Consider the following 18,932-nt stretch of genomic DNA (forward strand, 5'->3'; position numbering starts at 1 on the left):
TATCCCAGGCTGCTCCAAGCCCTGTCCAGCCTGGCCTTGGACACTTCCAGGGATCCAGGGCCAGCCACAGCTTCTCTGGGCACCCTGTGCCAGGGCCTCACCACCCTTACAGGGAATGATTTCTTCCCAATATCCCATCTAACCCTGCCCTCTGGCAGTGGGAAGCCATTCCCCCTTATACTGTCCCTCCAGGCCCTTATCCCAAGTCCCTCTCCAGCTCTCCTGGATCCCCTTCAGGCACTGGAAGAAGCTCTGAGGTCTCCCTGGAGTCTTCTCTTCTCCAGGTGAACACCCCCAGCTCTCTCAGCCTGGCTCCAGAGCAGAGGGGCTTCAGCCCTTGAAGCAGCTTTGTAGCCCTAAACGTTAGGAAGAAGTTTAGGTGATGCAGTCAAATCACTGTTGTTCCTGCCACAGATTCAGAGTGAGCCTTGCTTTAATGGCCCTGATAAGCTGTGACAGCTGGGGGCTGGGACACTGCAGCTGCTGTCACAGCATGGGGAGCCAGGGCCAAAACCCTGTTTGACCTCCCACTGCTCCAGCTGTGAGTCCACGTGTCCTCAGGAGCAGGGAAGGTGACCCAGGAACATGAGAGGAGTCTGGGGTGGCTGTTGCCAGATGTGAGGTGTGCCCTGCCAGACCACTGTCCCTGTTCTGCTCTTCTGAGCACTGGGTTTGGGGACCCCCAAACCAGCTTGAGTCCTGGAAGCCCTTATGAGTGGGTAGGTTCTGCAGAGTCACCTTTCCAAAGGGCTAAGAGCCCGGAACGGAAGCGAACATCGGGTTAAGAGGGATGGAAAGATGGGAGGGGTGTTTAGAGGATAGCCAACCGGGACACAGGGGATACAGATTGACAAGGGCTTCAGGGAATGGGGGTGCAAGGAGGGAAGATACAGAACTTTTGAAAACCAATAATAACACTGCGGGTAAAGAACTTTCTAGCTATTAACTACATATGGGATAAGGGAAGGCAGGTATGCAGTGCCAATCAGACGCACTGCTACATCACCTTCCCACTTCTGCAGCCTTTCCATTGCGTGGCACGGGCAAGACCCCTTTTGAAATTACAAAGCCTGGAATGGGCTGCATTCCCAAGCAGGTAAAGCTCAACCCCACTCAGAGAACAACAATCCAAGGGGGAACTGCTGCCTGTGCTGGGGTGAGGAGTGGTGCAGGTGACAGCCTCTCCTTTGGCTGACATGTCACTGGCGGCTTGTCTGCGTGGCTGTAGGTTCTTGTCTTGTCCTCATCCCCAAATGCTGTTTGCTGGATCCTGTTGTTTACCCAACACCAGCCCACACTTGTGGCTCTTGCCTGCAAAGCTGTTTTATAGCCAGGCCTTCAGGACAAAGCTCCATGTTTGCTTTTTGTGGTTTTGTCTGCTTAACCACCTGGCTTTTATGATAAATATAGGAGAGAATATGTAGAGCAGTTCAAGAAAAGAAAATGTCTTCAGTTGAACCAACTCCTATGGAAAATGCATTCCCATTTTCAGTGTTACAACCAAAAGACAAGCTGCCTGCATTCACATAATACCCAGCATGTGTCATTGTAAGAAAGTGGTGCTCCAAACATGTGTTCCTGGGCCCAAACAGATTTAATAGCTGAGATTGGAGGGCACATGCAAGTCTGTTCAAAATCTGCTGTAATTTGACACAAACTTTGATTTCCCGCCAGCCTGCAAATGTAGGTCAGGAAAAACAGGTACTTGTTTCTACAACTGTCTGATGGCTGTGGTAGAATTCGCGGGAGTGTTCTGCTGGCTTCTCTTATTTCTTTTTTGAAAAAGATTTGCATTGATTTATAAACCTTTAAATTTAGAAAGGCAAATTGGTCTTTCGTTTTTTTCCAGAAGTGCTTCATTCTTTCCACAATATGTGTTTGAATGTCTGAACTCTCTCTTATTTGGAGACCAGAGGGAGAAGGAGAGGGAAGCGCTTGCCAGTTTGAAATGCTTTACATTTTTGAGAGCAGCACAGGCTGCAGTAACAAGCAGTGGGAGCCCTTCCCTCCAGAGTGCTCTGGGATGCTGCGTGGCCTCATTAACTTGGCTGCTCCAGGAACAGATTGAAAGCTGCTATTTTCATGGATATTGTTTAAAACTTGGCTGCAGTGATGAGGTGGGGAGGGAGAAAACAAACAGGGGAGAGAGCAAGAAAAAGAGCCTTAAGGCTGATACTGCTATTTTTTTGGTTACAGATATGGAAAATGTTGCAATTTTGCTAGGATAACATCATTTTGGCTTTGATATATTCCATTTGGGATGTTTGCTTTACACTTGCTGAGTTTAACTTGGATTGAGATGAGGAACTTGTTCAGATCTGAGCATGGCTTTATGAAGGCTCTCTTGGTAGTAGGTTAAAAATAGAGCAGTTTTGCATTATTTTTTTTCTCTGCTGTGGCCTAGATGAGGTGCAAAAAGAAAGACTTTGAATTGTACGTGCTGTCTCCTGGGTTTCGTACCATCCTGAGCACAGGACACACCACTGTTGTGTCTCCTCTGGAGGAGCTTTAAGCCAACTGGCAGCTTGTTCAAGGTAGGGCTTAGGGATGATGGGCTACCTGGACACATCTGTGAGTTTCTCGGAAGGGTGTGCACTGGGATGAAGTTTGTCACTCTCTGTTCTGTCTCTGGGGATCTGTGATGGAGTGGGGGTGTTTCACTCTCCCTTTAGGCAGGAGTGGCCTCTAGGTCGCCATTGTACCATTGTCTGAAGAGACTGTTGAGTGTTCTGTGGGGAAGCAGGAGAGGGGATTTCTCCCCAGAGCTGGGCTCTGAGGGGGGATGTTGCTCAGGAGAAGATCAGAAGTCCGTGTGCTAAGGCCCTCGTCCTCCCCTTCTCTGCTGAAATGGTGCTGTCAGGCACTGCCTGGGGTGTCAGTGGAGGTTTGGGTGATCCAGGAATTCAGACAATACAGACGAGGATGGATTTGACTGTGGAGGACCTCCAGCTTGCTATTAGAATCACCAAAAACCCTGAGCTAGAAGGGACCCACTGGGATCATCGAGTCCAACTCCTGGCCCTGCACGGGCCACCCCAACAGTTCCACCCTGTGCCTGAGAGCATTGTCCAAACATTCCTGGAGCTCTGGCAGCCTTGGGGCTGTGACTGCTTCACACATTTGATGGGCACTGAAGGGTTTTCACATTTGAATATTATTCAGCCTTCCCTTCCTCCTCCTCCTCCTCCTCCTCCTCCTCCTCCTCCTCCTCCTCCTCTTCCTCACCCATCACAGAAATACCATATTTCCTCCTTAGTCAAACCAGCCCATATGAGTGAATGGCCTGAAATCAGTGATACCATGGTCACCAGTTCTGGTCAGTGGAGCTGTGTGTGGCCTTTGCCACCAGAACATGCTGGAGGGGAGTGACAGACTGTCCCTGCCTGTGTCCCCAAGGCTCGGGGAACCTCACCTGGGAGGGGAGGGCAGCCTATCCACCTGCTTTCTGCTTCTTTTCTGGGAATGACAGCCCTATGAAATCTGCACATTGTAATAGTGATTAATTTTGGCTTCAGGTACTGCTTTTTAATTCAACATTTCAAGTACTGGGTAGTCTGAATTTCTCGCAGTAAATCCATAGAGACTGCTACTGGTGGTGTAAGTAGGAAAACAGACACTTCAGTGAAGGAGGGCTGGCACAGATAATGTTTTTTTCCTGGTCATCCGTGGGGTAACAAGAGCTGTGCAGCTCTGCTGACAGGGGTGAGTGGCGTGGGCTGTGGGGAAGACATCCCCCACATCAGGAGTACAGAGAGGGGCAAACCTTTGCATTTTGCAACCTACTGAAACACTGTTCTCGTTTCACACGAGAAAATAGCTGCCCTCTGTAATTGCTGTTAGTCATGACCCATCCACAGATGGGGTTACTGTGAGCTGTTCCCTCGGGTACCAGAGGCTGGAGTCATATCTGAACGTGTGACTTGCTGAGCTTCCAACAGCTGAGGAACAGCTTTTGCTGCTGTAGCTGTGCAGATGTGAGAGCAAGCCTGGTACCATCTGACCAAAGCTTTGGTGTTTGCAGACTCTTTCTTCCCTGGGACCAAGTCAAAGGAGGGCACTGTAAATGCTTTCGGTTGAGCATCTTTTGCTGTTGCAGATCAATATAGTTTTAACTGTCAGTTATATCCAGGAATCACTTCTTTTTTCCCTCCAATTGTTTGCCCAGCCCTGCCGTGGCCCGGGGACTCTCCGATGGCACAGGATCAGATGGATTGTTGGAGTGTCTGAGGCGTTATTGTCCTAAGCTTGGCTTCTGATGCTGCGTGCGGCCTCAAGCGGAGGGAATGACAGATGAGCTGAGGCTTCCCGGCGAGCGGGCAGCGCATCCCCCAGCTGTTTGGAAGAATTGAGGGAGAAAAAAAGGAGAAAGGCAGATTATCCCATTATGTTTACAGGGCATCGGTCACACAAACAATGACTGTCCTCTTTGACAAGAGGATTGTTTAATTAGTTAAGGGTTTGATAAAGAGATGGCTGAACATACAGTGCTCTGAAGGCATCTGCCTTTTAGTACAGCAGGCACGTCCTCTCTGGGAGCCCTGGGCTTTTCCTTTCTCCCGAGGAGCGCCGGAGGTCTCCAGAGCTCTGCTCCAAGTCTCAGAACTGCTTACTTTGAGCATATTAAATTGAGCTTCTGTTATCTGAGAAGCAGAATTTTAATTTTGCTGCCTGTGAACTAGTTCTGAGCATTCAGAAAGAGGGAGGCAATGTGAGTTATACTTGGAAGCACAAATTTTTTCATGTGTGTATTCTGGTATTACTAGTGTGCTTATCTGTTATAGCTTTTCCCTAGCTCCTTTCTTCTTAATTTTTAATCTGTGACCAGCGTTGCCAGGTTAAATTCCAGAGACACTGAACTGAACCAGAATGAGAATCTGTGTAAAGCAGTAATTAATTGAGCATAAGCAAGTGGGTGTGAAGCAGTGGAGTTCCAAGTGTGTGTTGCAGTGGCTGTAAGTACAGTGTTACACTGGCTTCACCATGCTTCTGAATTTGACCATAAAATCCAATTTGAAATACAGAAGTAATGAGTAGAGAGTGGATTTAAGTAGTATATTTCAGTGTTGGTGTTAGCATTGATTCTAGTCCGTGTAACTCCTCGAAACCAAGGAGTATACAGAATTTAAATCAATATTCAATACTTCAGAAAGTGTTCCAGCTCAGCCATGAAATATTTATGCTTAACATCCTGCTGAACTTGCAATGGTTTGCTTGGGTTTAAATTGGTAACTGCCTTTGTACCCTAATACTCACAAATAATTATTCACAACACATTCTGGGTAATAAGAAATAATGATGTAGAAAATGCAGTTTTTAAGGGAATCTACCTAAAATGTTCTGTTGCTGTATCTTACTTGTAAGCCAACATTCAAAGCCACTTAGTGTTTCTATTACTTTTTAAGGTTTGAGCCTCCTGTTGTTTTTTCTTCCTGGACACTTTCCACGCTTTGTAGTGTTCTGTGGCCCCAGCAGAAATCCTCCTGCTCCATCAGAGCATGTGTCATCAGCTGTTTAACCACAGCCAGCAAGGGGCTGTAGGAAGCATTTTAAATTCACAGGGGGGTTGTGCATCAGGATTAACTGTCCAGCACTGGGGACAAAATGTCATTTTGGCTTCCAGTTATTGATCTGGCCTTCACAAGCTTCCTCTTTGTGTGCTGAGTGGGACAGAGTGGGGAGGCTGTGCCATGTGTCAGCATCCTTCCTACTCTGGGCAGGGGACAACAGTGCTCTCAGCATCCCTGGCAGCAGGGACAGTGATGGAGCTGATGGAAGCTGAGCTCACAATTCCTCCCTTTCAGACTCTGGGATTTGTTCTCTTACTGTTCTTAGAGCTCCTGTCTTGAGAGGGCTGCAAGTATGTCCCAACTCTCAATGCAATAATCTGTGTCAGATAAGCCTTTCTCTAGGTTAATTAAAACGTACAAACATAGCTGCAGCCTGGAGCTGCAAAGATGTTATCAGGGCACAGACACTGCTTCTGGGGCTTCTTTCTGCTCATTCTTTACCCCTCAGTGTGGGGCTGAATGCTGTGTGGCCCAGGGGAGCTGAGCAGGGACTTTGCAGCTGACCCCTGCTGCTTGCAAATCCCATGGATGTTTGTGGAGCCCCGGGTTGGTGCCTCATTTATTGCCCAGAGAGGTGGTAGACTCACCATCTCTGGAAGTGTCCAAGGCCAGGTTGGATGGAGCTTGGAGCAATCTGGGATAGTGGAAGGTGTCCCTGCCTGTGGCAGGGTGTGGAATGAGATGAGCTTTAGGTCTCTTCCAACCCAAGCCATTCCATGATTCTAAATTCGTATTACAGCTTCCTAGAGCGATGCACGGTGTTCTACAAGATGCTTTTCCTCCCACTAAATACAAACAGACTTCAATTTCTGTCAATGAGCAGCTTTCCTCCTGCTGCACCCTGTGGTGTGTATGATTCAGGCCACTGGTGCCCCAAGCTGCTTCTGTCTTCCTGTTTTCCACAAACTTAAGCTAAAAGAGGTGGCAGAAGCACCTTGAAAGAAATTCAGGTCAAGTATCTCATTAGCACAGGATGCTGCTTCATGCTTTTGTACCAGCGAAGATCAAGTTCCTCTCTGGTAGGAGCTGTGCCAGCTTCACCACCCACACTTTGACAAAGGGTATTGTTTTAGCATTTCAAGTGATTAATAATTTTTAGGAGGTTGCAATTTTCCATTTTCAGCATGTCGCCTCTGATTTCCTCTTTATGTCCCTGAAGCTTTGGAGAAGCTGAGGGGCACAGTGAGGAATGTGCTTGTGCAACCAAGATTACCTGCATGGAGTGGGGGATGTTGCAGTTCTTCTTAATCCAGCCCTATTTGAGAACCAAGCCAGTGGCTTCCTCAGCCACCAAATACTGTTTTCCTTAATTGCCATCAGGCTGTGAGAAATTTCCTCTCCGAATCTGAGTTTTAAATAACAACTTTCCTGCACTTATTTCCATTGTTAGCCTGAGAGAAGTCCCTGAAGAGGGCCTGCAGCAGCCCAGGGTTATACAGAGCTTGTAGAAACAATCCCTTGCAGACTTGTAGTCAGGTTATCACTGAATCCCAAGTAACCTCAAACAAGATGAGGATCACACAGAACAGCAACAAGCAGCGGTGCTGGCTCTTTTCAGCTTGTGCCTTTGCTGTTTCTTGCCCTTTTTCTGGGATCTCTCATCACTGTGCAGGGAGAGCTATGCTGGAGCTTCTTACCCAGCTCTGTGCTGCATCTCTTGCATGGAATCTAGACAGGAGAGACATTGCTCTGCTGCTCACATTAATAGAGGTTTAAAAGCTTCCATGAAAGCATGTGACGATGGAAAGAGATGTGGTGCAAGCAGTGGGGAGCCAAGGAGATGCAACAGGCCACCCTTGTGTTGTGGCTTCAGCCAGAGCACCCAGCACTGCTGTCAGCCTGCATCCTTTGGATGACCCTGTATACCATGTACCTGCTGGGGGCTTCAGAATGAACCCAAGGAGCTGAGATATGCTGATAAGAGCACATGGTATCCTGGTCCTTCAGTGCCCACCATGAGCAGGTGTCCCTCAGCATCACCCCAGCAGTGGGGCTGGATGGGCTGGTGATACCAGAGGAGAGAGCAGGGCTCCCTTTGGTTTGCTTTTCAGCCCCTGCAGTTTCTGGTAGGCATCTGCAGACTCCAGCTGGGGAGTGAGGCAGGAGAGAGCCACAGGGTGAGATCTCTCTCCAGTGGTTCCTTTGATCAAGTGAGGACTTGTGTGTTCATGGTGCTTTACAGCAGAGGTGCTCATGGCTTTGTGGCAGAGCAGTGCAGACACAAACTGTCTTGATGGAGCTGACTTGCTACCCTGTGAACAAGTGAATTAGACTATAGCATCCCAGGGCAGAGCATGGCATTTCACGTCCAAATGCAAAGGGAAGCAATCCCAATCTTCCAGCAGTTGCCCACAGTTTTGCTGTTTCACTTTGAATTTATTGCCAGTTGTTCAGGTGCCAAATCATTTGGCAGCAAAAAATCAGATATTCATGCCCATGCCTGAAGGAGACTAATATGTTGGTTCTAACATATGTATTATTTTATGGGTCGATTCATCACTACTTAAAGGTTTTTCAAAAGGTGGTTAAAACTGTGCATAAACTGTAGTACTTTCAAAAAAATTTGACCATGATTATTGCAACTCTAACTACAGCTAATAAATCATACTCAGAAAACACATACCTTTCAGGTTAATAATGTTGTTTATGGATGCAGAGCAGTCCAAAAGCTGGGTAAGGCTCCATCTTTCTCAACTTCTGAAGACAGTGGTGGAGACATCTGTAACTACTGAGATCTCCTGATCTGAGCAAATGTTTCAGAGTGACTGTGCATGTCGCTGCTCAAAACACTTCTGAAAATTAACCTGAGCCTTTGAACTGGAGAGTTCCGTTCCCCAGTCTGACCCACTTGTTGGGGATGAGGCAGAGGAGGCTGTGAGGTAAAGCCTTCGCTTGTGCATCATAAGGAGAACCAAAGGACAAGGAGGAGGCTGTTGGAGACCCATCTTCCAGACATGTGGAGAAACCTGGCTCCCTACCTGGGAGTTTCAGGAGTGGTTTCTCTGTGTTGCCCTTCCAAGAGGGCTGCCAGGAGAATAAAATCACAACTTCAAAGTTCTCCTTCTTTTGTACAATATCATCTTCTACAAACTTGATTACAAACCAACATTCCTTGTAAAAGCCATTTATGCCACCGAAGATGACCTTGTTAATCCCACTGGTTGCTTAATCAATCACTGCATTCAGAGCCTGCTTCCCTACCCCTTTACCTCTGGAATAAGCTTAGAGAAGATCTCTAGATCTGAGCTTAGAAGATCTCTAAGCTTATTCAGGATGTGAAGTGTGAGCAACAACTACTCATAAAGGAGTTTTGGAAGCAATTTATTATCAGGCATAGTGGAGGTAACACTGACTTGGTTTGGGAAGAGATAAAAAGTCAGTGCACAATGTGTGGTGAATATGTGATTTGGTTTTGTCCTGCCTTAGTGGGATTTGACACTATCCCTGCACTCCAGCAGAATGCTGTTTCTCTTGCTGTGGGTGTGAGTGTGAGGAAGTGTACAAGGAAAACATGGTTCAGTAACTGGCTTCATGTTTGACAAAGATTTAATTGAATTTGATAAGCAGCCTTAGTTGACCTTGAAGTCATCTGATGATGACAGTGAAATACAACTTGTTCAGGAAGAAACAGAGAGAACAAGGACACTGCACGGGTGTCAGTCCCTCAGGTGCCAGCAGGTAGGATTGCTCAAGACAGAGTTCTTTCCAGAGAGTGAGGGAAACAAAGCCCTCAGTGCATTGTAAGGTTTGATCTCATGATAAGGTCTACTGGTCAAGGTCTCAGACCAGCAAACAGTCATCCCTTAATTTATATTCCAAGTAGCAGTCAGGATCTTCAGCCACATCAAAGCCAGTGTCTCCTCCAGTTGTTCAGCCATCACCAGATGTTGCAGCTGATCTGTCCTGCCTCTCCACCCTCCCTGTCTCCAGTGTTCTTCTCCTTGCTGTCATAAACAAGGAGAATACTCCCTGCAGGACAGGGGAGGACTCATGGGCAATGATGTGGGCAAAAGGTAAACAGAAATTAAATAAGAGGCAAAACTTACTAAAAGAAGTATCTGCTCATTGTTAACACAGTATATCAGATCTCGGGGAGAAAAAATTCTGAAGGAAATCTAAGTTAAACGTGACAGGAACCTGGAAATGAAAATGCCAATAGCTTGTGGAACTTCTGAATTCTGGCAAAGTTTCCAAGGTGTGGTAGCAGTGTCTCTGGGAGAAGCAAAGGAGCTGCTCATGCCCCTGAGGGTGGCCTGGGACCTGTGCAGGCTGCAGGACTGCTGGCTCTGCTCCGGCTGCTGAGGAACTCCCATCCAGGGCAGAAGATGAGGAGCTGCAGACAGTTGGGATCTGAGGGATTTGCTAGTAACAGGGAAAACAGAGGAAATGGTGATTTGAGAGGAAATCCTTGGATTATTCTGCATTGATTCACATTTTGACATGGTTTGGAGTGAAAGTGATCAAGGAGAAATCCACACAGAGGAGCTTCAGCTCCTGTGAGTGAATGGAAAGGGAGATTAGGGAGAGAAGCAGATCAAGATGGAGAAAATTCAGCAGATTTCTAAAATTACTCATCCATTCCATAAAAGCTTTTTGTTCAGTGTTACATCTATATGTGGAGGTATTCAAGCAAAACCCTCAGGAAAAGGAAAGCTTCAACATTATTAAAAAATAAATGAAGAAGGAGAAAAAGAAAGGTACTTCAATGAAAGATAAACCTCCTTTCCTCACCCTGTAAATGCCATGATTCATCACATTCTCTCTGTTTTGCCTGGGAGTTTGCTGGAGCATGTGTCAGTCAGGAGGTGATTGCATTTACTGCACTTTTACCAAAAAAACTGTAGCCCCAAAACTCTGCAGTGGGTATGTGACTGCTGAGTGTGTCTGGGTGATCCCTTGGGACAACCCCCAAGGTGTGGGATTTGGCTGGAGGTGAGCTCAGCCTGTGTGCCTGTGTCACTGCTCTGACCCTGCCAAGCAGCTGCCCTTGGACTTTTGTGCCCTGCTGTGTATGAGTGCTGCAGCCCAGAGCCCAGTGGTTTTGTACAAATCTTTCCACACACTGTTCTCATTAATATGCCAAAACTGCGAGCTGAGGCCTTGGGTGTGTGGGCACCCAGCCAGCTGTGCTCTGCTGGCAGGGCAAGGTGGGACAAACATCTGGCAGCCGCAGGGGCTGCAGCTGCCATGGCCACGTTGGCCACAGCCTGTCCAGCTAAGGCTTTTAGAAGTGTCAGACTCAGGAGGATGCTTCATGCTTTAAAAAAAAGAATGAATACACTTATGAGAGATTATAAACCTTCCTCAGTGATCCAGGAGGAAACATTCAAAAACTCGATCAGAGAGCACTGGACAGATGCTGGTAATACTGGATTAACACTGCTGCCTAAACTTGAAATCCAAGTGCTGGGAAGCAGTCAAAGTGCCTGCTCGCTGAAGAACTCACACTAACGCAGTCCTGGCTCTGTTTTGGAAAGTGCTGAAGTCCTGTATTGAGTCCCTGGTGGTGTTGTGCTCACAGTGTTAACAAAACTATTCTAGGACTGGAAAAAAGCAAGCCAAGTAAGCTCTTCTAATGTGAGAGAGCTCAAGAGAGACTGACTTGTCAGCATGTAAAGTAACTGTGCTGAATCTCCTGGTAAAAAGGATTTACATTTGCTATTACAATCACTCTGATTACTTAGTCTCCTGGCAGTTTAAAGTTTTTCAAATTTTTCTGTATTGTAGTGTTTTTCAGTAGTGGCCAAAAATTAGAATGAAATTTTTGAAGTGTGTTCAACTGACCTGTTTTTCTATTTGCTGATAATTTTTGTTTACACTTTGATTTTGGTTGAAATCCTGCATTGTCTGTTTCCAAAGTTGTTCCTTGGTTGGGGTTTTTTTGGTGGTTTGTTTTTTTTTTTTTAAGGTGCTGGTTTGGAGGTGAAATGATCCTTTGAGATTCTTTCTCCTGAAGTGCAGACGCTTTGGTAGGTTAAGTGCAGCCTGCATGGGTTTGAAATTGAAAGTGCCAGTGTAGGTGTCTCTTCAGCCCATGAGCTCTCTGTGACTTACCCAGGGTGTGCTGTCATGTCCTCACAGCCTGCCCTTCACACCAGTACAGAAAAAGGAGGAATCAGAAAAATGCAGACAATAACAAGGCTGAAAATCAGCCTCTGAAGATAACACATGCCAGACTATCAGGTTTCTGTTTCACTGTTGCTTTTACATAGCATTTTCTGTTCTCGGTGTTCATTATTCTCAAGGAATCTTCTTGTGCGACACAGCAGGGTCAGGACGCAGTGCCTTGGTTCAGCAGGTTGGGTGTCAATGGTCACAGTCAGCACCTCGGTGTGTCTGTGTGTAAGACACTGTGGGTTGGACAGCTGGACACATGACAAAGTTGCATGTGGTCACCTCCCTGCCCTTCCCTTGGTGCCAGGTTGCCCTGGTGGAGAGGGTGGCACAGACCCCTCTGCCAGGCACAGCTCTGGCTTTCACGCTGCTCCTCCTCTGGCACTGCTCCTGTGCCATGCTCAAGGACAGGGAGGGGTCACAGCTGCTGGGTGACAAGGGTGGCATGGACACTGTTGAGGGAATCTTGCATCAAAAGCATGTGACTGGAAGGGTTCAGACAGTTCTCTTCCAGGGATGATCCCCTCGGGTGGTTGAGGTCCCCTCCCTGGTACAACCCTTTCAGAAAGAAGGGAGAGGATTGGTGCTGTGTGCGGGGAGCACTGGTAGGTGGAAAGGATGATAAATCCATGGGGTTTTAGGTAACTCGGGGGGGTTTAGGTGACCCCCCAGAGACAGCCGAGTAGGACATGTCCCTGTGAGAGCTGTGTGTGGTTCCCAGAGCAAACCCAGGGGTGGAAGGGCCAGCTATGATGGGTATAATTTTACAGATATATCTGAGCAGCTAAAAGCCACGTTAAATTCCGGGCTGTTGATGCCGCAAAGGGAACCCGGCCCAACGCGGGCTTTGTCAGCAGAGGGTGCCAGAGCCCCGCGGCTGCTCCGCGCACGGAGCGCACCTGGCAGTGCCACCTGAGCCCGTCGAGCATCCCGGACTGCAGCACGGCCAGAGCCACCCCAGCACCAGCACAGACCTGCCAGCGCTGCCCGCAGTCCCTCCACTTGTGCTGGTTGTTCCCAGGATGGGTTTTCCAAGTGGTTGGAAGTGATTGATGGGTAAGAAGAGTGAAACGAGCAGGGAGAGCTGGGTCTGTGGAACTCTGCAGGCATACAGGGAGATACATTCTCTGAAATCCAGGGCTTCCTCCGGAGGTTCAGGTTGTATTTATGCCCTTGGGGTCACAACAACTTGCTTATTGATGTTAGCAACTTGGACAGAACTTCCATGAAAAATACATTCTTGTCAAGCTGGCAGGTTTCACCATGCTGAGGGGATGGCCTTGAAAATCCAACAGACTTTGATAGACATCTGTTGATGTTTTGTCAGCTGCTTTCCAGTTTTAATGTCTGAACTAATGAGGCAGGGGGTGTTCTCTGAAGCAGCGTGGCTCTGCTGGCTTCTGCCGTGAGTGTTCTGGTTTGAGCCTTTAGTGCTTCCAATGAATCGAATTATGGCACTAATGGTGGGAAATCATTAAATTAGTCCCACAAATGATCAAGAGTCAACAATAATTTATTAAAAATTCCATTCAAGTGAAGTGATCTCCTTAGAATAAGCTCCAATAAAATGAATTGACACAGGAGGCAGGTTCATGTCCTGGCCCATTGGCTTCTGCTGTGCCAATGGTTTTGGTGGTGCTGAGCAGCCCTGTCCAGGTGGGAGCTTGTGGAGCCCTGCTGGTTTCAGGGTCCTGGAGGGGAGGGAAGGTAGCCTGGGGCTCTTCACACGGGCCCAGTGGTGTGACAGGCACTGGCTGAATGCTGCCTGCTTTGAATTTTCTTTTTCATTTTTTGCTTGTGTCAGTGGTTTTTTTGGGGTTTTTTTTCTATATCCTTATCACAGCAAAGTGAAGTTTCTATATCTGAGTAGTTAAAGATTTATGTGATAAAGGGAAGTCTGTAAAAATAGGTGGAACTGCTATTTGCATTTCAGCCTGAGGTGCAGAGAGGCTGCAGCCTGTTCATCACTTCTTCCCACGTTGAAAGAACATGTGCTACAGACGTGGCTTGTGAAAGGGCTTGGGAGGCAGGTCATTTATGACATACTGCAGTCTGAGATGCCAGAATTTAAGCAGAAATTTTGAGTGGCGTTGCTTAGCTGGGGCATTATGAAGAACAAAGTGTTAGGTTTGTGGCTTATGGGAGCTAAATTGAACCTAAACTGGGTTTGAGTACAGGATCTGAAGTCTGTAAAAATCAATTAAAAGACACACATAATCTTCAGAGGATGCTTTTGCAGGCACTCCTAGGACTACAGCTCCTTCACCCATCTCCTAACTCATGTTTTTTGTGTGGAGAGGTCCATGATCCTGGAGACCTCAGAGCAATCTGGAGCCTCCTCCCGAGGGACAGCTCCAGTCTCTGCTCTCTGTGACAGGGACAGCATCGTGGGAATGGCTGGAGCTGGGCCAGGGCAGGGTCAGGCTGGAGATCAGGAAAGGTTCTTCCCCCAGAGGGTGCTGGGCACTGCCCAGGCTCTCCAGGGAATGGGCACAGCCCCAAGGCTGCCAGAGCTCCAGGAGTGTTTGGGCAATGCTGTCAGGGATGCCCAGGGTGGAATTGTTGGGGTGTCTGTGCAGGGCCAGGAGTTGGACTCAATCATCGTGGTGAGTCCCTTCCAACTCAGGGTATCCAGTGTTTCTGTAATATCCTTTGCTGCGTTTATCTGTGTATTCTCTAACACCAAAGCAATAAAAGGCAGGTTTTAAAAATGTGAAATAAGCGTCAAAATCCCAGTATGGAGAGGCCTACAAATAAGCACTGCTTTGGTAGTGTTTGTTTTCTTGTTTCTAAAGATTGAAGTTACTCTCACTTCATGTTTTCAAATCTCTTCCATACCCAGGCGGAATAGAAACCTCGTTTTTAGTTTTGGGGACATTTTCTGAGGAGGGGTAAGATTTTTTACACAGTCACTTCACCACGTTTCTGAGCATTAAGGAAAACACCAGCTCAGGCAGGGCTTGAGATACCAGCACAGAAGCTGATCCAATGGAGGGTTAACAGACCATCAGGAGGGAGATTTTCTGCTTTTCCCAGCATGGGCTAGGAGCCCCTTGTTCATTTCAAGCCCAGCGATGGCCCTGCTTGAACTGAAATCACTCAGAAGGAAACCAGTGGCCCCCAGTTCCCTGTCTGGTGGTAGCTGTGGCCTCAGCTGTTACTGAGAAAGCAGAATGGGAGCAAAGAGTTGCTTTGCCCCTGGAGCAGGTGTGAGCTGCAGGCAGAGCAGGTGTCAGACACTGTCCATCTGTCCATCCATCTGTCCATACACCCTTTCTGCCTCAGCACTGTGTTAATCAGGATGACTATGAGCACCATTCGCTCATTTGGCTGAAATATAAAGCACAATACTCCTGCATGGTACCAGCCCCAAATCAAGAGGTCGACAGTGACCACACCTGCTCTGGAGAAAAGCCAGAAGTCCTTGGAGAAGCAGTTTGGCAGCTCTTTCCTGAAGCCTTTTTCTTTAGCTGCTCCATGCTGGGTTTCCATACAGGGAATTCTTTGAACCAAGCAGGAGACACCCACACCTGCCTTCTCGTGGGCCATCACCCACCCCTGCAGAGTGATCACAGCATCCTGCAGGACTGAGGACGTGCAGTTATCTTCTCCCTCTGGACACACTTGATTTAGACCTAATGGAAAAAGCTACAAACTTGATCCTGACCCTAAAAACAGCAGGCAAGGAATGAGAGAATAGCCTTTTGAATGGAGAACAATGGAATTACATTTCATGTTAATTCCTGAATTACTCTCATATGATGTCAAAAAGTGAGGCGTGAGGGATTTCAGGTCATGACAAGGTCGAAAGAAGCCCTGAGGAGAAACAGTGACTTTTTTTACTGTTCAAAGGAATGGAAGTGCCTCAAAGTGTCTTCTGGTGAGAAACTTCCACTGTAATAAATTACTGGATGTGTCTGATGCCAGTGATGTGAAAAACTGCAGACTGGTGCAGAACAAAACTGAGGCAGGTACTTTGCAGCAAGCAGGGATTCCTGAGGGTGAAAAATGGGGAGCAGACTGAGGATAGAATCACAGACTGGTTTGGAAGGGACCCTAAAGATCATCTCACACCACCCCTTGCCACGGGCAGGGACACCTTCCACTATCCCAGGTTGCTCCAAGCCCTGTCCAGCCTGGCCTTGGACACTTCCAGGGATGCAGGGCCAGCCACAGCTCATCTGAGCACCCTGTCCCAGGGCCTCCCCACCCTTACAGGGAAAGACTTCTTCCCAATGTCCCATCTAACCCTGCCCTCTGGCAGTGGGAGGCCATCCCCCTTGTCCTGTCCATCCATCTCTTGTCCAAAGTCTCTCCTCCAGATCTCCTGGAGCCCCTTCAGGCACTGGAAGGAGCTCTGAGGTTTCCCTGGAGCCTTCTCTTCTCCAGGTGAACACCCCCAGCTCTCCCAGCCTGGCTCCAGAACAGAGGGGCTTCAGCTCTTGGAGCATCTCTGTGGCCTCCTCTGGACTCTCCCCAGCAGCTCCACATCCCTCCTGTGCTGGGACCCCAGAGCTGGAGGCAGCTCTGCAGGTGGGGTCTCACCTGAGTGGGGCAGAGGGACAGAATCCCCTCCCAATTGAATCATAGTTTCTCTGGAAATCTCAGGCAGTACTGCTGGTAACAAGGTTAGGCTGTTTTCACTTGTGTGCTTCCAAAATGTAAGGAGTCTTCCAGTGTACGAGAGTGGCAGACCAAGTGAGGTTCAGGAGCCCTCTGGGGATCACCCACTCCAACCCCATGCTCAGAGCAGAGTCAGTCAGAGCAGGTTTGTGTCCAGTCAGGATGAAACCCTGCAGTGTCTCTGGACAGCCTGTGCCAGAGTTTGATTACTCATACAATGAATAGTTTTTTTTCTTTTTCTAATGTTTAAACATTATTTCCCATATTTCAGTTCATGCCTATTGCCTCCTGTCCATCACTGAGCACCATGAGAAACGTCTGGCTCCGTTAGATATTAAGATAAATACAAAAGCTGTAGACAATTCAAGGGACACAGAGATGATGAGACTCAGATTCAAAATACCAAACCTCAGAACTGTGTATTTGATTTTGCTGGATGGCAGTGCTGTGCCTACCACTGACTGCTGTGTTCCTCAATGTGCTGTGGGACAGCAAAGCCCAGATGGTCAGCTGGGGATAAAGTAATGGTAGAGGAGAGGACTCAGATGGTGGGAGATCTGAGGTATCCACCCAGAGCCTCTGGACTCCAGAGAGAGATGTGTGACTCCACAGCTGTCTCTTCAAGTCACTCCTGTTGGGATGAGCTCCCCAGAGGTGCTTTTGTGTATCCCCTGCTTAGCCTGATGGTCAGAGGAGATGCAGGTGCTGCATGTGATGGATGGGTGGTGCACAAAGTGCCCCTGCAGGGGCTTTGTGTCACCAGAGCAGCACCGGCACTTCCTGCACTTTCTCCAAGAGGTTCATCTGGACTGACTGGGAATCAGCAGGGATCAGTCTTGGAGTCTGAAGTGCAAACAGAGGTGATGGTTGTGGGGAACAGGAGCTTGCAAGTGCTCACATGGGTGTGTGATGGGCTGGCTGCCCAGGAGCACAGCTCTGTTCCCGTGGGGCTGCAGTGTCCAGCAGAGCCCTGGGGCCCTTCCCATGCCCGTGGGCAGGTGCTGGCCCTTGGCTGCCCCGTGGGCTGAGCACGTCTGCCTTGGCTCTGCTCTGGGGGCAACTGCCCCATCTCTGGGCTTGTTAGAGCTGCTCTAGATCTGGGTGTGACCCCAGGATGCTGCTGCGAGTGAGGCTTTGGTTCTCTGCCCCCCCCAGGAGTCCTCAGGTCCTGCTGGAATTCCTGTACACTGACATTTAAAGGGAATGTCCCAAGATCCAGTCCAAGCTGCGCCATCTGCCCAAGCATGTTTTTGTTGGTTACTGTGGTGGGGTCTCATGGGACACAACCTGGAAAGCCACTGCTTGTGAATGGGGAAAGTCTTCCCCTTTGCCCAACTGCTGAGTGGAGCCAAATTCTTCAGAGTCCTGGATTATGAATTTGCCATTTCAGTGGGTTTGTGTTTTTTGACAGATCATGGATGAATTACAGCCCTTTTTGTTTTCTAGGAGACCAACGGGGTAAACTGTGTTTAGGCTAAAACATATTTGTTCCATTTTTGGTATCTTCACCTCACACACCCTGTTTTTTTCATTTTGGGGATAAAGACCTTAAAGAAAGTGAGGGTCCTTTGCTTGCACAATGTGTTGATGTTAATTCTGACCCTCTGGATTACATCCACAGCTGCTTGCATTTGGCAGCTTTGCTAGCAAAGGTGGCCTTCCCAGAGCCTGCTGAGAATCCAAACCTTTTGAATGGCCCTGAGTGACATACACCTCGTGCTAAATGTGTGGGAGAGACTTTCAGAGTCACAGATCATCTGGAGAGCAGGAGGCTGTTCCTGGGAGGCCATCTGAATGCACTGCTTGTTCTGTGTCATGTCTTGCTCTGTGGTGCCTCACTTCCACTGCTCCACAGCAAACCCAAGGTACTGCTGTGCCTCCAGCCAGTACAGGGACTTCAATCACTTGTTGTTATTGTCTCTCTGTTTGTGTTTTTCTAAGCATTTGTGTTCCACCAGCACACTCAGAGTGAGTGCTCTCGAGGGGGAATTTCCTTCCTGATAAACAATCCTGCAGTGTGATTCAGCAGGAAGGATGTAGTGGTTAAGGCACTAGACTGGGATTTGGGAGACATGGGTTCTGTTCCCAACTCTACCACAGTCAAGATGTGATGAGTGGAAGGGCAAGCAAACAAAGAGGAGGAGCTGTGTAGCTGTGGTAAAAACATGCTTTCACGTGGCCTGTTTGTCCAGTTTGGGGTCAGGTAGGTCTGAGGTTTGCATAGAATCATAGAATCACAGAATCTGCTGAGTTGGAAAGGACCTCAGTATCATTAAGTCCAACTCTTGGTCCCCTGTGTAGTTTTGTTTGGCTACTCAAATGAACGGCATTGAGCTGTTTGTGCAGTTCAAACCTGAAACTCATCTCAGCCTATTCCAAGAACCCAGCTGTGTTTTTAACTACATGTTGCTTTACCTTCCACAGGGTCTCAGATGCCACTTTTCAGTGTTGCTTGATTGACTTGATTCAATTTACCATTGCATTCTCTGATATTCAGGCATGTGTCCTATGGCTCCTACACCAAGTTGAACATGCATAGTTGGTTCTCCGCTTTCTTGATAAATTCAAGGACAACAGACCCCACACAAGATACTCCCTTTCTCACACAGGGTGAAGTTCCTACAGTTT

At 48.0% G+C, this 18,932-nt stretch overlaps 1 protein-coding gene across 12 annotated transcripts in view; it reads left to right on the top strand.

Moving 5' to 3' along the window:
- Positions 1-18,932, top strand: part of EXD3 (exonuclease 3'-5' domain containing 3) — a 282,421-nt gene that overhangs the window by 43,632 nt on the left and 219,857 nt on the right. The window lies entirely within an intron of this gene.

The sequence above is a fragment of the Lichenostomus cassidix genome, chromosome 17, assembly GCF_008360975.1.
Source record: "Lichenostomus cassidix isolate B80296 chromosome 17, HeHo_3.0, whole genome shotgun sequence".
Lineage (NCBI taxonomy): Eukaryota > Metazoa > Chordata > Aves > Passeriformes > Meliphagidae > Lichenostomus > Lichenostomus cassidix.